This window comes from Sphaeramia orbicularis, chromosome 20 (genome assembly GCF_902148855.1).
Source record: "Sphaeramia orbicularis chromosome 20, fSphaOr1.1, whole genome shotgun sequence".
In the NCBI taxonomy this organism is placed as follows: domain Eukaryota; kingdom Metazoa; phylum Chordata; class Actinopteri; order Kurtiformes; family Apogonidae; genus Sphaeramia; species Sphaeramia orbicularis.
In genome coordinates this window covers 28,326,472-28,347,672 of record NC_043976.1, presented here as the reverse complement: position 1 = coordinate 28,347,672, position 21,201 = coordinate 28,326,472, and positions in this window count along the sequence as shown.

Here is a 21,201-nt window from a genome sequence, read left to right as displayed (position 1 = left end):
ATTAGGAGCAACTCTTTGCACTAAGAATCTTTACACTGTAAGCCCAGAAGTTGTATTTACTAAAATGCTTTAATTACAATGTACTTAAATGATTTAAGTTTTATGACATTACTATAAAATGTTAAGTATATTCTTTTAATTTGTAGAAAGTATGAAAAAGTTTAAGTTGAATGGATTTAAATCACTAAGTTTTAGTTATGACCACACCTTTTTATCTTCACATTGCACTGTGGGTATTGGGCATGTTGTTGAAAATGTGTTCTTTTTCTGTGCAGGGGTTCAGTGGGGTTGTGGTGTTAGTGTTAATTTGGATTTAATGTGTGTATGGCAGTGTTTATTGGCCTTTTTGTGTTTGTTTTTGTATTTTTGTAGAGCTGCACCATGAATGAGAGCCATAGGAAGAACAACAGGTTTCCTGTTCATCTAAGATTGTTTCTGCATATTAGAATACTTAATGTCTTGTCAAATTAAAAGCACTTCCTGTACTGGTAAATGACACTGAGCTAACTTCCATCCGTGCTATAATATGTGAAGTTTAATTATTACACATATGTTGCAAAAGATTTTAATTTAAATCAACTTGAAACTGAGTCCAATGAACTGATGATATTAAGTCTGATGATTATACAAAGCAATTGACACTGCAACAAATTTTACGTTAAATTAACTTGGCATTTAGTGTGTTGTTACTTAAAATAGCAATTCCATTCAAATCAAGTATTTAAGTTTAATACGCTCAAGTTTTCATTATTCACTACTTAAATTTTTTAAGGTAACCGGTTTACTCAAATTTTTTAAGTAAACTCAACTTATCTGGTCTTACAGTGTAGGAATACGGGCCCAGATTTGGACTGATCTGGTATGAACAAAGTTACTGCCGTGCATAAATGTGTGCAGCCTCTTTTGAGACGCACATATTGTTTCTGCTGCTGTCGTCAGCTCTGAGCACCGCACAGAGTATTAGAACTAATTCCAGTTATCATCCAGTGACACACGAACAGCATTATGTTAAGATTCAGACAGTAATACAACACCTTTCCGACCTGCCTGAATCGTATCCGTTCGTAGCGGGAGCCTGTTAAGACATGACGGTAGATTCTGCGAAACTCTCGAAAAGCAAAAAGTTGGTTCGTGATTGTGGAGTACTCTGTGTTTGAGCATCTATGCTGATTAAAGACACACAATTTGAGGGTGTGTTCTCACAGTTTTCATTAAGAATCAAGCTGTGCGCTGGAGTGTGGAGAAAAGCTGAAACACTAGAAAACACTAGAAACAGCTCAGAAACTAAACAAGGACAAATTCCACTGAGGAGTAAAACTTTATGGTTGTGTTTTGTACCAGAATATTATTAATGCAAAGGAAAAAAAAGAGTCTTTAATGTGGAGCAGTTTGCAAGTACAAATATATACCCATAGTTCAGTTCAGTTCACATTTATTTACAAATCATTTAAAATATGTTTGCAACTTGTATTCATAGTCATTCATAGTCTATTTTCTGGTCATGTCCACAGGTGGATAAAGAGAGAAATCACACATATGAAAGTAATAATAGCCAGGACTCAAAAAAGTTAAAAGTGGTGACAAATAAAGTTACTGTTGCAGCCTTAAAATGCTTTTTTTTTCATGTTTTACATATAAAAATAATCCCACAGTTCAGTTCTGGTATATATTATTACATATTCGCACAATGCATATCTCAGTTTCTGTTGTCTTAAAGGGCGTTTTTTTTTTTTTAAGATAAGGTAGAATAAGATGAGATAAGGTAAGGTAAATAATATAAGGTAAGATTAAATAAGATAAGATAGCATAGGATAATATGAGATAATGTAAGGTAAGAAAAGGTAGGATGAGTTGAGATAAGGTAAGGTACATAAGATGAGTTAAGATAACATAAGGTAAGTTAAAGTAAGATCAGGTCAGGTAAGATGAGGTAAGATCAAATAAGAGAAAATAAGATGAGTAAATAAGATAAGATAACATAAGGTATGATAAAGTAAGATCAGGTAAGGTAAGATAAAATAAGATAGGATAAGATAAGGTAGGATAAAGTAAGATGAGGTAAGATAAAATAAGAGAAGATAAGATGAGGTAAATAAGATAACCTAAGGTAAGATAAAGTAAGATCAGTTAAGGTAAGATAAGGTAGGCTAAGATGAGATAAGGTAAGGTCAATAAGACAAGGTAAGATTAGACAAGATAAAGTAAGATCAGGTAAGGTAAGATAAAATAAGTTAAGGTAAGATAAGATGAGGTAAGGTAAGATGAGGTCAGATAAGATGAGATAAGGTAAGGTAAATAAGATAAGTTAAGATAAGATAGGATAAGATAACAAGATAAGATAAAATAGTGATTTCTAAGGCACTGTAGAAAAAGAATAAAACACAGCAAAGGGCAAAGTAAAACTAAAAAATATTGTATTTATAAAACTGTGAACACATTAAAATATGTTTATACAGTTTAAAATATGATATAGTTGAGGATTATCTTAAACAAATATAAAACACCAGCTAAGTCAAAAGTCAAAGTTAGCTTTATGTGTCAGTTTTGCTTTAAGTACAGCGCCTACAGAAAACTGAAATTACAACACTCTAAGGCCCACGGCGTCACAAGAAACAGAAAAAAAAAAAAAAAAATAGAATTTAACTATAAACATGTTGTAATGTAATAAACAACAGAGGTTGGAGAGGATGAATAAAATAATAAAGTGGCATCAGTCACACAGATAATTGAAACCATATAAAACTACATTATGAGCCCAGACCTCTGTTAGAAAAAAACAAACACCTGAATTCAACGTGTCCACATACTTTTGTCCATATAGTGTATGTCAGGACAGATGAGTGACCGGTCCACATTACTGACCTGGAGTTAAAAAGGTAATAGGTCAGCCTCAGTTAACCTTATTGGCTTTAATTGTTCCCAGGTGCAATCAAGCACATTCGCTTTCCCAGAGGGCAACAGGCAACACATTGTTGAGGTCACAGCACGCCTACTTCACTTCCTGCACAGAACATTACGGAGAAGATCTTGTCGCCGCTGAGACACAAATCGATTGCGGGGTTGGAACGAGGTTAAAATTTCTCCTGAGAAGCATTTGTTCTCATCAGTTCTGTAAGCACATTTGGGTTTGGGAACTCTTTACGTTATTTATCTTGGATCTCAAGAGCACACGTGTACATATATAAGAGCTTTGTCACATGGACGTGCATTCAGCGGTGTATGTATAGTCCACGGTATTAACCCTCAAAGACCCAAACAGCCTCTGGAAAACAAAACCATCTACTGGACTGAGATGTTTAATAAGTTCTGATCCACTAATCCTATCAATATATTGAAATAATTCAGGTAAAATACAGTTCGTTATCAGATATGACCCATTTGGACGTTCAGAGGCTCCGTAGTAAACATGGAGACACCCTGTTGAGCTGCATTATGTAATAAATTCCCATTATGTAATAAATTCCCATTATGTAATAAAAGTTCAAAATGTAATAAGAATGTCACGTCATCTTGTAATAAAGCCGCATTATGTAATAAACTGACGCATTTTGTAATAAACTACGTCAACGCATTTTGACACATTTTTATTTTAAAAAAAAAAAGTAATAACATGGTTCATTATGTAATAACAATCCAAATTAATATCATTTCAGAGTAATTTAGAAGAAATTAGTCAGAGGAGCTACAGGTAATGGAATCAGAACTTTAACCACACAGTTTAAAGATGAAAATAAAAATGTGTCAAGGGCATTTTGTAATAAATTTCTCAAATTGTAATAACTTACTACATAATGCGAAAAAAAATTCCTACATAATGCATTGAGGTAGTTTATTACAAAATGCGTCAGTTTATTACATAATGCGGCTTTATTACAAGATGACGTGACATTCTTATTACATTTTGAACTTTTATTACATAATGGGAATTTATTACATAATGCGGCTCAACACACCGTCATCTTCTACAACATTGAGTAAAACCCATGGAGTTGGAGACATTAAGGCACAGGTGTCAAACATGTGGCCTGGGGGCCAAATCTGGCCCACCAAAGGTTCCATTCCGGCCCGCAGGATGAAAGTGCAAAAATTAACCTGAACAGTCCAAGTTGACCAAATCATTTTGGTTCAGGTTCCACATACAGACCAATGTGATCTCCAGTAAAAATAATATAACCCATAAATAATGACAACAACAAGTTTTCTTTGTGAAAAATTATGTGGAAAAAATTGAAGTGAAAAAATTAAGATTACATTGTGAAAATATTTACATTTACAAAACTATTCTTTCACAATAAAACACAAATAAATACATAAATAAAAACAAATAAGAACAACCTGAAATGTGCAATTTAAACAATATTCTGCCTGTTATTAAATGTTTTGTGCATTTATGGATCCACTGTGATCTGTAGTTGTGTTAATAATAAGAGATGTGATATTGTAGAAATTGTTCAAATTTTAGTTCCAAACTCCAAAATTTTAACAATATTCTGCCTGTTACCAAATGTTTATGGAACACTGTGTGGAATGTACATGTATAAATAGTAAGTTGAGGCATAATACAGGGTGGGGAAGCAAAATTTACAATATTTTGAGGCAGGGATTGAAAGACAGTGTATGACCAATTAGTTTATTGAAAGTCATGAGAATTTATTTGCCACAAGAAAATTTACATAATAGAAAATATTACTTCTTTCTCAATAACTGCCTTCACACGCTTCCTGAAACTTGTGCAAGTGTTCCTCAAATATTGGGGTGACAACTTCTCCCATTCTTCTTTAATAGTATCTTCCAGACTTTCTCGTAATAGTTTTGCTCATAGTCATTCTCTTCTTTCCATTATAAACAGTCTTTATGGACACTCCAACTATTTTTGAAATCTCCTTTGGTGTGACGAGTGCATTCAGCAAATCACACACTCTTTGACGTTTGCTTTCCTGATTACTCATATGGGCAAAAGTTTCTGAAAAGGTATGGATAATAGTGTTAGGTATGATTATGACATCAATATATGTTTGGTTTCAAAACAATTGACGTAGTGCCTGCTGAGAAAAAACAACTAAATGTTCATTGTAAATTTTGCTTCCCCACCCTGTATTGGTCAAATTGCACAAATTTTTCGAACGAAATATCTGTTTTTTTCACATCTTTTGTGTAAAATGTAAATATTTTCGTAATTTATTTTTTATTTATTTATTTATTTTTTTTGTATTAAAACAAGAAGAAAAACTTGGATTTGTCATTATTTATAGGTTATTAAAATTTATTTATTTATAGATTATATATATATTAAGTCATTATTTTACTGGTCTGGCCCGCTTAAGATCAAATTGGGCAAAATTTGGCCCCAGAACCATAATGAGTTTGACATCCCTGCACTAAGACTGCAGACTTCAGACTGCAGGAAAATGTGGCCCAAATCCAATTTTTTTTACCCATATGTGTCCTGTATCCGATCTGTTAGACAGTTTGAACAGCACAAATCTGATTTTTTCAAATTCAACCCAGGCCACTTTCATATGTGGTCCTAAATCCGATACGTATCCAATATTTTGCAATGCGACTTCAGTCTGAACGGCCAGGTCGCATTTGTCCGACCTTTACGTCATTGAAATGCGACAAACTTCATGATTTTTCATCCCAGGAGGAGGAGCAGTGGGAAAAACATATTTTTTAAAAATTTTGTTTTATTTTATTCATTTGCACATACACTATAAAATAAGACAAATATGTGTAAATATCTTTCGACAGAGAGAAGGGAACGGAAATGTGTAGGTGAGGTCAAAAATCCAGAAGGCTTATGTAACGTAATATAATAATCTAGGAACGTCCACTATAGTAGCACTAGGTCTTTATGGGTTAAACCAAAGTAGAACAGAACAACAAGTGTAGTAGATTATTGTTGAAATATGATAAATGCATGCACAATATCTCAATTCATCAGCTCCTGCCTTCTGTTTATGCAAAAAAAAGAGATAGATTATTAGAAAAACTCCATTCTGAATGTCTCCCACATCACTCAACCTCTGTTTTTTGGTTGTTTTTTTTTCACTCGTCTACGTGCCGGCCGGTGTTGCGTTGTTTTCATCAGATCGCCTCAAATTCATTTCTCAGTTTTCCAGTTCCCACACCTTTCCATCACTCTAATTTTATCAGTCAGTTGTTGTTATTTCCACCCCTCGCAGCAAGCCCGGGATAAATAATGTTATAATGTATAATGAATAAAGTTTTCAAGCTTTCATGAATGCATGGCTGTTTCTGGCAGCTCGCTGACAAACTTCATAAATCAACAAGCAGCTTAATAAACCAACAGCATCCTCCCCTCTACCTGCATCATCACATCACGGTACATGCCTAAAATAAAAAAAAAAAAAAAAAAAAAAAAGAACAACAATGACATATGTGCACGCTGGCTGTGAGCGCTGGACTGTGCACGGTGAAGGTGCTTTTGTTTTTAAGTTAACTGCCCATGAAACAGCTTTGTTAATGTTTGCTGCTGTGACGGTTGTATCCAGATCACCGGACACTGAAAAACAAATTACACAAACACACGCTATTCACTCAGTCTGAACAAGAGTGAGACGTGACCAACAAATGCATTTCATCATCACGGAGTATCAGACTGAAGATCGATTTTGGTTTTCTTTTTCTTTTTTTTAAGTGCCAGGAAAAACAATGAAAAATCAACACGAGTTCCAACACAATCAAAATTACAATATAGTATGATAATAATATAACAAACGATAATAATAACAGCAAATTAAACAGACATAAACAAAGCAAAAAGACTAAATTTGCTCAATATTATTATTAAATACACAAACCAAAGTATACACTACACTAAGAAAAAAAAACAACAAAAAAACAAAAAAACTTAAAAAACGGTGTTATTCAGGCAGCAGGGGCGCCCAAAAAATACTGTTAAATAATGGAAAATAACCGTTTCATAAAAATATGGTAATTTTCCATAATTAAATACAGTCTTTTTGCCCTAACTTTACATGAGATTTAGCTTTTTTCTTTTTACTTTTTAATGTTTAATAAAGAATATTTTCATCTATTAAAACAATCAAATTCCCTATAAATATATATATATATATATATATATATATATATATATATATATATATATATATATATATATATATATGTGTATATATATATATATATATATATATATATATATATATATATATATATGTATATAATTTCAATGAGATTCAGTTGTACAATCCACTGATAAAAACTGTATTTGGACAGTTTATCAGTGCTTATACATGTTATACATTCACAAAAATACATTTATTCAACATTTTTGTTGTCAAACCTCCCGTAATTACACAAGATATTTGTCAATTAACAAACAAGTCTTGTTAAACTTACAGAACAAATACTTCTTTAACGGTTAATTGTCAGTAATTTTATCTTGTTGTTTTTTTTTTTTTTTTTTACAGTATTAAATTTTAGATTAACAGTTTAATCTCATGAATAGAAAAGAAGTATTTGTGAAATCATGATACATTTGCAAATGTATTTTAACTGTATTTTTATGTGAAAAAAGAAAAAAATTCTTTTAAAAATGGAAATTTTATGGTTATTCACAGTTATAGTTTTTTTCATGTTGTTTTACATTTGACAAGTAAAATCACAGTCTATTTTTGTGATTTCAATGATATTTTCCTGTGTCTTAAAAATACAGGAAAAATCTGTAAAATAAACAGTGGAAATTCTGTTAAATTAAAGTTTTTTTTGACCGTGTATCTATATATAATCATGTATACATTCCTAATTTGATGTCTGTGTCCATTTATTATAAATATACACAGTTCCTGAAACACATGCATGTATTGGTGAAAAATGTGCTCGTCTTGGTTTGTTTACTCTTTATTACTGAGTTGGTCACATATGTTCGATTTTATTTTTTTTGATTTATAACTTTTAATCCATAAAGACTTTTATGTCAGTTCCCAGATGACATTTTATGTATAGCTGACTTTTCTTAAGTGAATATCACCATTTATTTTTGTATTTATCATTATAAATTAGGTATTTTCCTGTATTTAATTCACTGATCATGTAGATGTTCATTAACCCTATAACACCAAACGTATCACTTTTGATACATGGGTTTTGAAGCCCTCTACATGATCAGTATGATATTTTTTTTCCTTGGAAAACTACACACACACACACACACACACACTCTTTTTGCGTTATCTTGCACACAGACAGACAGACGGATGCCGGCAAAAACATCACCTCCTTGGCGGAGGTAAAAATCATTTTGGAACTGACACAAAAGTAGCAATAGGTGTTTATTGGTTAATACGGAACATGAGCGGAATCAAAAATGAGACTAGCAAAAACAAAACAAAAAAATTCCTGAAACAAGAGCCAATATAAAACAGCCGAGAGAGTCTTTACACCTTTTTATTGCGTTGCATTCAGACCGGCAGCGAATGGCATGGAGCAGCACAGCAGGCAGCATGACGTGGGTGTGCTTGAAAGAACAACACACCTTAGTCACTTTTATGCACTTAAAGACCGTGAATCTCCCATATTTGTCGCATTCCGGGAGCTCTATTGTGATAACACATTGTAATTTACCTTTCTGTTGTATCCACCTACTCTCAGTCCTCCACGTCTTCTTCTGCTTCACTTACCCACTACCTACGTTTCCAACACCACAGAAGGGGGTTATCTTCACTGCTAATGTACGACAATAAAGAGCGGGACAAGAAAAAAAAAAAAAAAAAAGGCGTTTTTCCAGACGAGCAAGTGTGGGAGAGAATGCTTCTGTACTCACAGCTGTTTCAGATATATAGAAAATATTTTTGAAGTTGCGAGAGCCGTGACTGTTCGTGAAATGTGTTGAAATAAAAAGGGTTATTTAAGACGTGGAAATGTGTCAGCGTGGAGATAACGGTGTTTGCATGAGATACGATACACAAAATACAATGAGATACACAAATCGGTAACATTAAAGGGTTATTTCTCTTTTAAAAAAAATGCTTTAGTCATTTTTTTTTAACCCGTAAAGACTGGTGGATAAAAGCATCTACTGATCTGAACTGTTTAATACCTGTTGATCCATTAATCCTATCAATACATGTAAATAACTGGTGTAAAATACAGTTTGTCGTCTTTTCATGGTCATCAGATTTGACCCATTTGGACGTTCAGAGGCTCCGTAGTTACCATGGAAACATCATCTTCTACAACATTGATTCCCCAGTAAAACCCATGGAGTTGGATCAATGACAGTGGATGGAGATGCTTAGTTTATGTTCAGTTAATGATATATTTTAATGAAAAAGTTGCTTTTTCTTCAAATTTCTCTATTTTTGATATAATTACCCTCAACTTTAATCTAAACTTTTATGAACATCCACATGATCAGTGAATTAAATACAGGAAAATACACAATTTACAGTGAAAAATGCAAAATACAGAGGATGAAATGACAATAAATGGTGATTTTAAAAAAGTGGCAGTGGATGGATACACTTGGTTTATGTTCTATTGTTCTATTCTATTCCATTTTCTCTGTTTTGATATTACAACATGTAATTTGCTGACTTTTTGTGAATATCTATATAAAATGTAGAAAATTAAATATAAGAAAATGTAAGATTTAGAGTGAACAATGCAAAATACAGAGGATAATTTTATAATAAATGGGGATAAATCACTTTATAAAGGTTAAATAGAGAGAAAAAATCATCTGGAAATTAACACAAAAGTAGTACTGGATCTTTATGGGTTAATGTTAGATTTTTATTGACACTGACACTAGCCTTTTTTCCACCAAACATCCCCTGGAACTTTTATTATGAGGAATGTATTTACCTGGGTAAAAGAATTCCTCGTAATCTGTATGATTTGTGGTTCCTCTGTACCTCAAAGTTCAGGGAAATTTAGTTCGAATCAGGCTGAATGTCAGCAAATATGTTTGGGGAGATCCAGTTTGTCATCTTTTCATGGTCATCAGATATGACCCATTTGGACGTTCAGAGGCTCCATAGTTACGATGGAAACACCATCATCTTCTACAACATTGATTCACCAGTAAAACCCATGGAGTTGGATCAATGACAGTGGATGGAGATGCTTAGTTTATGTTCAGTTAATGATATATTTGACTGAAAAAGTCCTATTTTCTTCAGTTTTCTCTGTTTTGATATAATAATCTTTGAATTTATTCTGAGCTTTTATGAATATCTACATGATCTGTACATTAAATAGAAGAAAATACATGTTTTTCACTGAAAAACTTCAAAATAAAGAGGATAATATACAAAAAATGGTGAGAAAAGACTTAACCGTCTAAGACCCAGCTATGGGTTTCCTGTCCACAACTTTATACAAAAAAAGAAAAGAAAACTGTCCACCACAAAGGACATTCCATAAAAATTTTAAAACCTGCATCTGAAAAAACTGTTGCGTCATGATGTTTCCAATATAGGCACTTATTTAATAAAAAAAAAAAAAAAAAAAGATGGTACTTTGCTGATGTTCTGGGTCTTAGGAGTTTAAGGTGATTTTTAGGTGGTTTATAGGTCATTTTTAAGCTGTTTTTGGGTAATTTTTGGGTTATTTTTAAGTGTTTTTTGGGTGATTTTGAAGCGTTCTTTTGGTGGGGGTGATTTTAAGTGTTTTTTGGGTGATTTTTAAGTGGTTTTTGGGTGATTGGAAGTGTTTTTTGGTGATTTTTAAGTGGGTTTTTTTTGGGTTATTTTTAAGAGTTTTGAAGTGAATCATTTCCAGAAATGGCAGAATTTTTTACAGCATGACAGTGTGAGTTAGTGAGAAACTTGTGACATATTTATGCAAACTAAGGCCACGTTCAGGCTGCAGGCAAATCTGATTTTTTTGCCCATATGTGACCTGTATCCGATCTGCTAAAGACAGTTGAACAGCACAAATCTGATTTTTTCAAATCTGACCCAGGCCACTTTTATATGTGGTCCTAAATCCGATATGTATCCGATATTTTGCAATGCGACTAGAGTCTGAACAGCCAGGTCGCATTTATCCGACCTTTACGTCATTGAAATGCGACAAACATCACAATTCTGTGTCCAAAGAGTGTTACTTCTGTAAACACATTGCGTTTCTGCCTGATTACGTATTATGTCAGGACCTCTTTTGCGCATGCGGGTCTTTTCAGGATCACATTCACTTCATACTCAAAACTGACAGAAGTCGCATTTAATGTTTCATATGAATAAGCACACAAAAAAATCTGAATTGTGCATTAAGACCTGCTGTTTGAATGTAGCCTAACCCATATTAATATCGACATTAGTAATACTTCCTCTGTTATTGCCATGTTTCGTATTAAAACATGTTAAAACGCAGTGAGTGAGAGCTTGCTGCAAAACAAATCTACCCACAGGCATAAATAAGGTAACCTTGAACCTTTAAAAAAAAAAAAGCGTTAAAATCAAGAAATATCCTCATGATAATAGACAGAAGATCTATTCGCAGAATTTAGTGAATTTAAAGATACATCTAGTTGGACTCTTTTATTGTACATAAAGAAGCCTTTTGGTTCCAAAGTTCTTTTGATTTCATTTATTTTAAAGAATTTTTATTTTGCTTGCAGGAATTGACTAGTTTCAGTCGACTTCTATTTAGCTTTAGTGTTTCATGGACTTTTTCCAATATGATGAAGAAAGCTTTGATTTATAGAAGCTGAAAAACAGGATGAAAGAATGCATGGTGTTAAATATCATTTACAAAACTCTTAATTTAAGGTCTTATAATGTGCAAAACTATTTAAAATCTCACCATGAACTGTTAACACTTTGGGAAAAACAAAGCAATTCTGATTTTACCTGCAGTTCTATGTGCTTTTAGTTCATGTTGAATGAAACTTATTTCTTTTTTTTTTTTTTTTTTAAATAAAAGTATATATGTTTTTTGGTGTAGTTTCAGTTTTAGTCTTTCTTTCCGTGAACTAAACTAACTCAGTCTCTTTTTCTTTCAAGCATTTTCTTTCTTAAACCTCTTCTAAAGTAGGTTTTGTTCATCTTAGGTGTTCTCTTACAGGTTAAATCCTTCATGAATACGTTTTATCTTGCTGGGATCTACTTTTAACTTGGAATTCAGAAGAAACACCTTTTAATTCCAAGAGTTTTCTCAGAATTTCTTGACTATAGGAGTAACTTTCCACACACTTATCAACACAAAAATAGTATCTTCTGTTTCTGTAAGTAGATCTCACACCTTTATACAGCACTGATACAAGCACCATGTTTTTATTCATTTATTTTTAATTAAATACAGACAACAGACACATGAGCTGGAAATGTATTGCAGTCAACACTAAATGGAGAAGAAATGAACCAGAGAATACCAATAAGACGGTACCTGTACAAACACGACCACTGAATGAAGCCATGAGAGCAGAAGTCATGGGCTGTGGTTTAAAAACAACTTATTTTCTGTTTATTTATGTTTTTATCCACCACTAATATATTATACTACCTTTGCCATGTTTGTTCTCTCATCGCTCCGATGTAGTGAACCTTCATTTAATATAATCTAATTGAAACCTTGGCAAACGCTGCTCTGAAATACATGTTTGTTTAACACCAGTATATTAGATCTATATTATTATTATTATTATTATTATTATTATTACTGCTAAAATTTGCTTAGAGGTCTTATTTCTGTCTTTGTGCATAAGAAATCAATCTAAGTGAATCCCCAAAGGAACTTTGTGTTGGTAAATGCAAGTTACGCAAATTTACAGGATTTCAGTTCTGTTGCAACATATTGATGGTCATATGAACTATGTTTTCAGCTCAAAAATGTCCAATTTCACCACAATTAATGCTATATTTTCATGTCACAAATGGCCAAGTTATATTTGAACTGAATTTACCTGAAAAACAAATATTCTATTCTTTTAGATTCCCCAATTTTTCTTACCAGATTCTATCCTACATATTATGTTTTATTTTTACAGGTTCAATCTGGAGTATGGTGCGGATCCATCCTGCTTATGTTACGCCAATACATACATTAAGAATGTCACGCATCACTTTTTAAATCAACAGTTTTCTAATAATAAGCATTTTTATAAAGAAATAACAATTCTATATTGTTATTTCCTCTTTAGTATGATGATAAACTATACAATAAATAATTCTGATTCTAGTTTTTGCACAGGGATCATTAGTGTAAACGGTGACATGGCTGCCGAGCATCAGTATGATGGGATCTGTAACAACCATGTCACATCCGTCCACTGACACATTTTGTGTTTTTGTGTCAGCTGTTATAGTTTTAGATCCACAATACTAACATTTATGAATAAGAGGAGAATTAGCAATAGTAAGTATATAAGTTTATTACTAATAAAGTACTGGTACTGACCAGAGCATCATGGGTAATGTCACGTCCGTCCACCAGCAAAAGTTTTCACATACACATGCTATTCCAAATCCAATATTTCTGAAAATAGAGCTTCCACTGTCAAATAATATCAGTAGTCTGTGCACACATGTATTAGCATTATTTCAACACAGTTCTATGCATTTATGACAACTTTTTTTTTTTTTTTTTTTACGAAAATGGCCACTCATTTCACCCCCTAAGTAAATTTTAACTGATATTGTATTATTATTATTATTATTATTATTATTATTATTATTATTATTATTCATCTTTATAATCAAGTACTATCATCTTATCAAAAATTCTGATCCAGAAGAAGTGAGGTCCTGCTCTCTGCCCTTGGTGTGTCCCATTTTTGCAGTTTCATCTATTGACAGGAACATTATTGACATTTATCATCAACCCTTTATTGGGCAAGTGACTATTTTTGGTCATTTCTGCATACATTGCAAGACAGTAGTTGCTTTTCCATTGCACATTTGCACAAAACTTTACCAATATTCACTAAATGTAAAAAAAAAAAACAGAAGTGTTTAATGTCGGTTTTTCCATTAAATCACAAATGCGATGATTTGTTCATTTATTAATGCGAGATGACACGAGAAGTCATTCCATAAACATGGTGACAAACATAAATATGGTGTTGATTTACAGATATATTCATTATTATTATATATTACCGCTCTATCTCCTACTAAAATAAAAAATGGTCGGGTTTCCTGGTGTGTCCACACATACCGCAATGTTTCTTCTTCTTCTTCTTCTTCACTTGTTGTAGCGTACATCAACATCTGTTTTTTAAATTCTCCTGACTCTAGTTGCGAAAAAAGGTCTTTCCGTTGCAGTTTTGCGTGATATACCATTTGCACTACGCCTGAAAAACCACCTCTTGCCAGTGCAAAAACTTTTAATCGAAAAATGAGACTTTCCGCTAAATTGTCGTTTTTCCATTAGGTAAATTTTTATGCGCAAGTTATATTTGTGCAATTTGAGGGTCAATGGAAAAGCGACTAGTGACAGCAACAGTTACAGTGAGAAAAGTGAGGCAACAATCTCAGGTCCAATGTGGTCTACAGGGTCTGTACACTGCAAATTATTTGGTTAATCAATTTAATCGATCTTAGATCAATCTCATTTTAATTTTGCGTAATTGATTAATAGTGTATGAGATCGATTTTTCAGAGCAGGACCCGGAGTACGCGGAACCGCGGGCGGCTCCGTCGTGCGAACCCCTGGGGAAGACTTGGTCTCACTCACGATGGCTCTGACGTGGAAAAGATGCAGAGGAAGGGTGAGGAAAACCCCTCCTCCCCCTCCACCCGGCCTCAAACTCAAACCCGCAGTGTGAAGGAAGCGGCCACCCAGTGAGTTGCGGAACCCGATCGTTCTTGGAATAATAACTTGGATCCATACTATCACCTATGGCTGAGTATGGAGTTAGAGGAATAGTAAAGCAACAATGTCCGAAAATGTGCTGGTCTTGCGCTGTTTTCTCTTTATTATTGAGTTGGTTGTATATGTTTGATTTTATTTCTTTTTTGATTTATAGTTTTTACCCCATAAAGACCTTTATGTCAGTTCCCAAATGAAATTTTCAGTATATCTAACCTTTACGTCATTTATCACCGTTTATTTTTGTATTTTATCGGTATAAATTAGGTATTTTCCTGTATTTAATTCACTGATCATGTAGACGTTCATTAACCCTACAACACCAAACGTATTATATTAATACATGAGTTTTGAAGCCCTCTACATAAACAGTGTGATTGTTTTTTCTTGAGAAACCTGATGTACACAATTAGATACATGCAATACATGGATAATCCACCAGGGGGAGGAATTCATTCACCAGGGGCCTTTCCAGTGACACTACAAGACTGTCATTAATGAGGAAGGAGGCAGTTACAGTTCACAGTTACAGTTTTTTTGTGTTATTTTACATTTGATGTGTAAAATCAGTCTATTTTTGTCATTTCATTGATATTTTCCTGTATCTTAAAAATACAGGAAAACTCTGTAAAATAAACAGTGAAAATTCTGTTAAATTACAGATTTTTTTTCACAGTGTAGAACACGTAAGTAGAATTCTGAGCGGAATCGTGGGTTAATATCATTCACTCTTTAGTATAACAGTCCAGAATCATTTGTCAAATCTATTTTGTTTTGTGAATATACTCAGTCTGACTTGCCGTGTCTTTACTGTTGCTCTTCTTTATAAAGTCGCCTTTCAAGAACGTTTATTATGAACATTCTCACTGATACTCACTCTAATATCTCTTCACTTTTCTTTTGTCTGCTGTTTATAGCCTGTACTTTTGGATTTTTGTTCCCTGGTTGATCCTGTGCCTCTTTTCCTGCTTGTGCATTCTACTTTTGTCACTGCGTTGCTTTGCGTTGTGCTTTTGTCTGTTAAATAGATGTTTGTGCGTTAGATTGCACGGTATCCATGTAATTCTTGTTGCCGCTGCTCTTTGTGTGTGTGTTTTTAATTTAATCTTATTTTTAATTCTTACCGCCTTCCTCAAGAGGCTTTTTTCCTTTTGCCAGGCTGTCATTGTAAATAAGAATTTGTAATTAATGACTTGCCTGGTTAAATAAGAATAAAAATAAAATATTTATGCAAATAAATGCACAATGCGGTATCAAAAAGGACTATGCATACAGTGCACATTACTCCCATAACTCTTCTTCTTTGTCTGTGAGATGCATTTCATATTATTCTCATTACCTTCAAAGTTGAGTCCTGTATTGAGTAAAGTCGGCCAGATCTGAAAAGACCCTCAGACCTGAACCCAAATTAAAGGTTTTCATCAATTACATGTGTCTAAAAAATTAATCAAGATGAATTTGTTAGTTTCAGTCTCCCAGTTTCCCATTGAAACTCAGCTGAACCCATTAGAAGAAGCCCACGACTACGGGATGACTGACACGAACACGCATGCACATCGCTCTATTATTTATCAAAGCAACCAATTACTACACAATGAATTATTTAAAAGGCTCGTCTGTAGGCTAATGTTTAAATTCAATTTCATACAAATTGGCGTGGCCTACATTTAACTAAACAGCCGTCAGTGCAGGTGTTCGGAGCTGCCGTTTTTTTGCAAGGTGGGACGACTTGTAGTGATGTGACGTTCACGAACGAATCAAATCTTTTGAACGGCTCTTTGAAATGAACGATGGGAACCGAGTCTTTGTAAAGAGCCGTTCATTTTAAAAAAAATTTTAAAACATTTTTTTAAGTAGGGAGTGTCTGATATCCTGTCGATTTACCAACATACATTTCTTGTTCTGAGAATTGCCCTACAGTTCAGGTATTTAAGTAACTGCAGTGATTAATCACTGTTGCGTTTTGTGAAGTTTTTTACGTATGTTTACACACATTTATTGTTCTTGTTTTGAGGAGAATAAAATGTTATTTCATAAGAAAATGTTTTATTTTCTTCTTCATTTTTAGGCTACAGACTAGTCCACATAATGTACCGTGATGTTTTTGGTCAAATTCCAGCATTTGCCTAATGTCACCTCTCATGTCATGGATTTGGCCCACACATTTGAACTAGTGCTGGGCAGCGATTAAAATTTTTAATCGCAATGAATCACGTGGATTTCTGCGATTAATTGAGATTAATTGCATAGTTATATTGGGGGGGGGGTTGCTGGCATCAACAGCGTGTATTGCCTTTAAGTGATATTTCAGACTGGAAGTACTCCGGTGATGAAAATAATTCCACATGTCAGTGCTTCCAAACAACTTTGTCCTTCTCAACCCCACCATCTGAAGACATTTCAAATGAAAATGTCCATGGAAAAGACCGGTACTTTTTTCTCCATGTTTATGTCCACACCAGTTTATTTCCGGTTGTGAGTGACTGACAGGAGTGTTAAGCCCACTGATAAGTACTAATACTAATAAGCTCAATAATATGTGATGTTCGGTTGTTAAACGCAAGCAAGTGGTCAGAATAAGTGTCACTAATGTATGTTTTGTCCTTTCGGTGTTACCGTAGTCAGTTCGGACATTAGAAGACACGTTTCTTTCACTCTGTTTGTATGGCCCCAAAAATGTTTGCCTGTGAATATTTTTTGTTCAGTTGTTGTAAGAATGAATAGTATCAAATATCTCTGATGTGAACCTTTGTTGCTGGATAAAAAGACGTTGTAAATTTTAAATTAATCTGTAAATACTAATCGTTAGCGTGTCGATGGATTTTCCCATTCAAGTTAGCATCGAGCTAATCACATCATAAATAAGTAAAGGTTAGTTCAAAGGCTGGCGTATTATACGTAAACACAACCAATGAATTTACATAAACTTAGCCTGAGCCTGCATAAAGAATTAGCAACCCATCTCCGACTGCTAGCATAAACGAATTAGCTTAAACATGTTAATAACACATTGTAATAAACACATCCAAACTAACATCATAAACATGTTTCTAACGGCACGTTTGCATTTGAAATTATTTACCAAACATACATACAGGCGTTGAACTGCAGGAGTTACACAAAGTTTGATTCAGCATTACTTGGAAAGTTCCCTAGCTTTTCTCCTCTCGGCTACACCGGCACCAGCGTTTTGGTTCTAGTGCGTGTGGAGCACCAAAATAAAAGCATGAGTTTCAAAATAAGAGTCCGTATGTATAAATGAACTAAGACTTGCTTGAAAGGCAGAACGGCATTAACGGGAGATTAAAAAAAATTGTCGGCGGTATTTAATGAATGCGTTAACGCGATAATAACGTGTTAACTTGCCCAGCCCTAATTTTAACTAACTTTTCTTTTTTACGGCAAGATAATATTTACTGCCACACTAATTAAACACCTTTAAAATGTAATGTCAATCATTACATGTAGCCTATTTAGTCATTAAAATATCGGTGTTTCAAAATAATGCAAAAAAAATAAAAGAGCCAGTCTTTTGAACGACTCTTTTCAGTGAACGACTCCCTTCAAAGAACCAAAAGTCCCATCACTACTACGGGATGACTGACACGAACACGCATGCACATCGCTCTATTATTTATCTAAGCAACCAATTACTACACAATGAATTATTAAAACACTCGTCTGTAGGCGAGTGTTTAAATTCAATTTCATACAAATTGGCGTGGCCTACATTTAACTAAACAGCCGTCGGCGCAGGTGTTCGGAGATGCCTTTTTTTTTGCAAGGTGGGACTACTTGTGAGAAATAATCTGTCATGATGACGGATACCAAGTTTGACTCAACAAAGATGTGACAAATGTGGCTGCAGTTCCACAATAACGACCTATTCAGAGCTGCAGAAAAATCACAGGTTTGACTCATACGCTGCATCACCCATCTGTCAATAGCGTACCTACCAGCGAGCGGCCGGACTCTTTTCCCCCCGCATAAATAACCCAGGCAGTTGAAAGGACCATTTTATATCCACGACGTCCATCTGTGTATGTGTATAATTTTTTTCAACCTTGTCTTTTAAAAACTTTAATTGCATGGTAAACTGCATTTTGAAGTAGACAGATCAAGTCAAAACACACTGAGTCAAGTATGTGTTTTCTTTGTGGACTTTTAAGCATAACCACAAAAAAAAAAACAAAAAAACATTTGTAACTGAAATACTTTGCAGGCAAATCAAATGTTCTTTAAATCTTGGAGACAAACTACTTCTATTATTATACCGCTAATGATTTAACCCTTTAAACCAGAAGGTTTTATTACCCCGACCCCTGAAAGGGAGGTAAGGGGTACTACTGCTACTACTACTACTACTAACACTACTACTACTACTACTGCTACTACTACTACTACAACTACTACTGCTACTACTACTACTACTAGTACTACTACTACTGCTACTACTACTACTAGTACTACTACTACTGCTACTACTTATACTAACGCCGCTACTACTACTGCCACTACTACTACTACTACTACTACTAATGCTACTACTACTACTACTACTACTACTACTACTACTAATGCTACTACTACTACTAATAATAATACTACTAACGCTGCTACTACTATTACTAACGCTACTACTACAACTACTACTAATGTTACTACTGCTACTACTAACGCTGCTACTGCTACTACTACTACTAACACTACTACTACTACTACTACTACTACTACTATTACTGCTACTACTACTATTACTGCTACTATTACTAACGCTACTACTACTACTACTAACGCTACTACTACTGCTACTACTACTTCTAACGCTACTACTACTACTACTACTACTACTGCTACTACTACTGCCACTACTACTACTACTACTACTAATGCTACTCCTACTACTACTCCTACTACTACTGCCACTAATACTACTACTCCTACAACTACTTCTACTACTACTACTTATACTCCTACTAGTTCTACTACTCCTACTGCTCCTACTACTACCACTACTCCTACTAATACTACTACTTCTTCTACTACTACTACGACTACTACTACAACTACTACTACAACTACTTCTACTACTCCTACTACTACAACTACTTCTACTACTACTGCCACTATTACTACTACTTCTACTACTACTCCTACAACTACTACTACTGCCACTATTACTACTATTCCTACAACTACTTCTACTACTACTACTAATACTCCAACTAGTTCTACTACTCCTACTGCTCCCACTACTCCTACTAATACTACTACTTCTAATACTATTACTACTACTACTACTGTTACTACAACTACTTCTACTACTACTGCTACTGCCACTATTACTACTACTCCTACTACTACTGCCAATAGTACTACTACTCCTCCTTCTATTACTACTACTCCAATACTACTACTCCTACTGCCACTACTACTACTACTACTACTACTACATTCCATTCAAGTGTAAAACTATAGAGTCTGTCCATGTCCACACCGTGTCCCCTTCTCCTACTGGTTTCTTATTTTGTTTTGATCAAATGTTTAAAAATTTAGCACATTTTTTTTTTTTTTATATTTGAGCCGTTTCACTCTTCATTTGTTACATTATTATCTTGTTTGTGTTACTGGCATCCATGCATTTTATTTTATTTTTTACAATCCCTTGCATGTTGTATTTTGTGTATTTTTGTTCTCCGTGCAGCATAAACTGAAAAACAACCATCACATAGCTCCCCTCCCATTACATATTCAAGTCCGCATTTTCCAAAAGTGGATTCTCAAACATTCAGCGGGAAAACTGTCAGTTTAATCTATGACATTGGACAGTGGTCGGATTTGTCTACATACAGACGAAGCTGTTTGGTCTGACTGCGTACTGAATGATTAATATTCCTCTGGATGACAAGGGTAAACAGAATGAACTTGTCTGTGATGGCAGTTCACAGCCTCAGGACACTCAGACATGGATAGCTGTGCTGACAAAACCCCCTAATCCTCATCCCTTTAGATTAGGGAAACAATGCTTACAACAGGAAAGGGCAAAAATGATGACTGCTGACCTGACACCGAGCCAATGTGAAAATTGCTTTTCGGATTATTATAATAAAAAAAAGTGCATTCACATGTATTATTAACCTCAGATGGTAAGGTTGCTTAAATATTCCTGTTACAGCAAACACGGCAAAAAGGGTTATTTTAATGTTAATGTACATTTTATATATTCAACTGACATTTTCACCTCGCCGCTTCCAGTGAACGAGCGAGTGAACGCCGTCCAGTCCAGTTTGTTGCAAAACAGCACAAAGCAGCCCAAAAAAAAAAAAAAAAATTCTCCTACAGCAGCCATTATGCCATTAAGCTGTGCTTGAAATATTGCTTTTTTGTGCACCTCTAATGAGT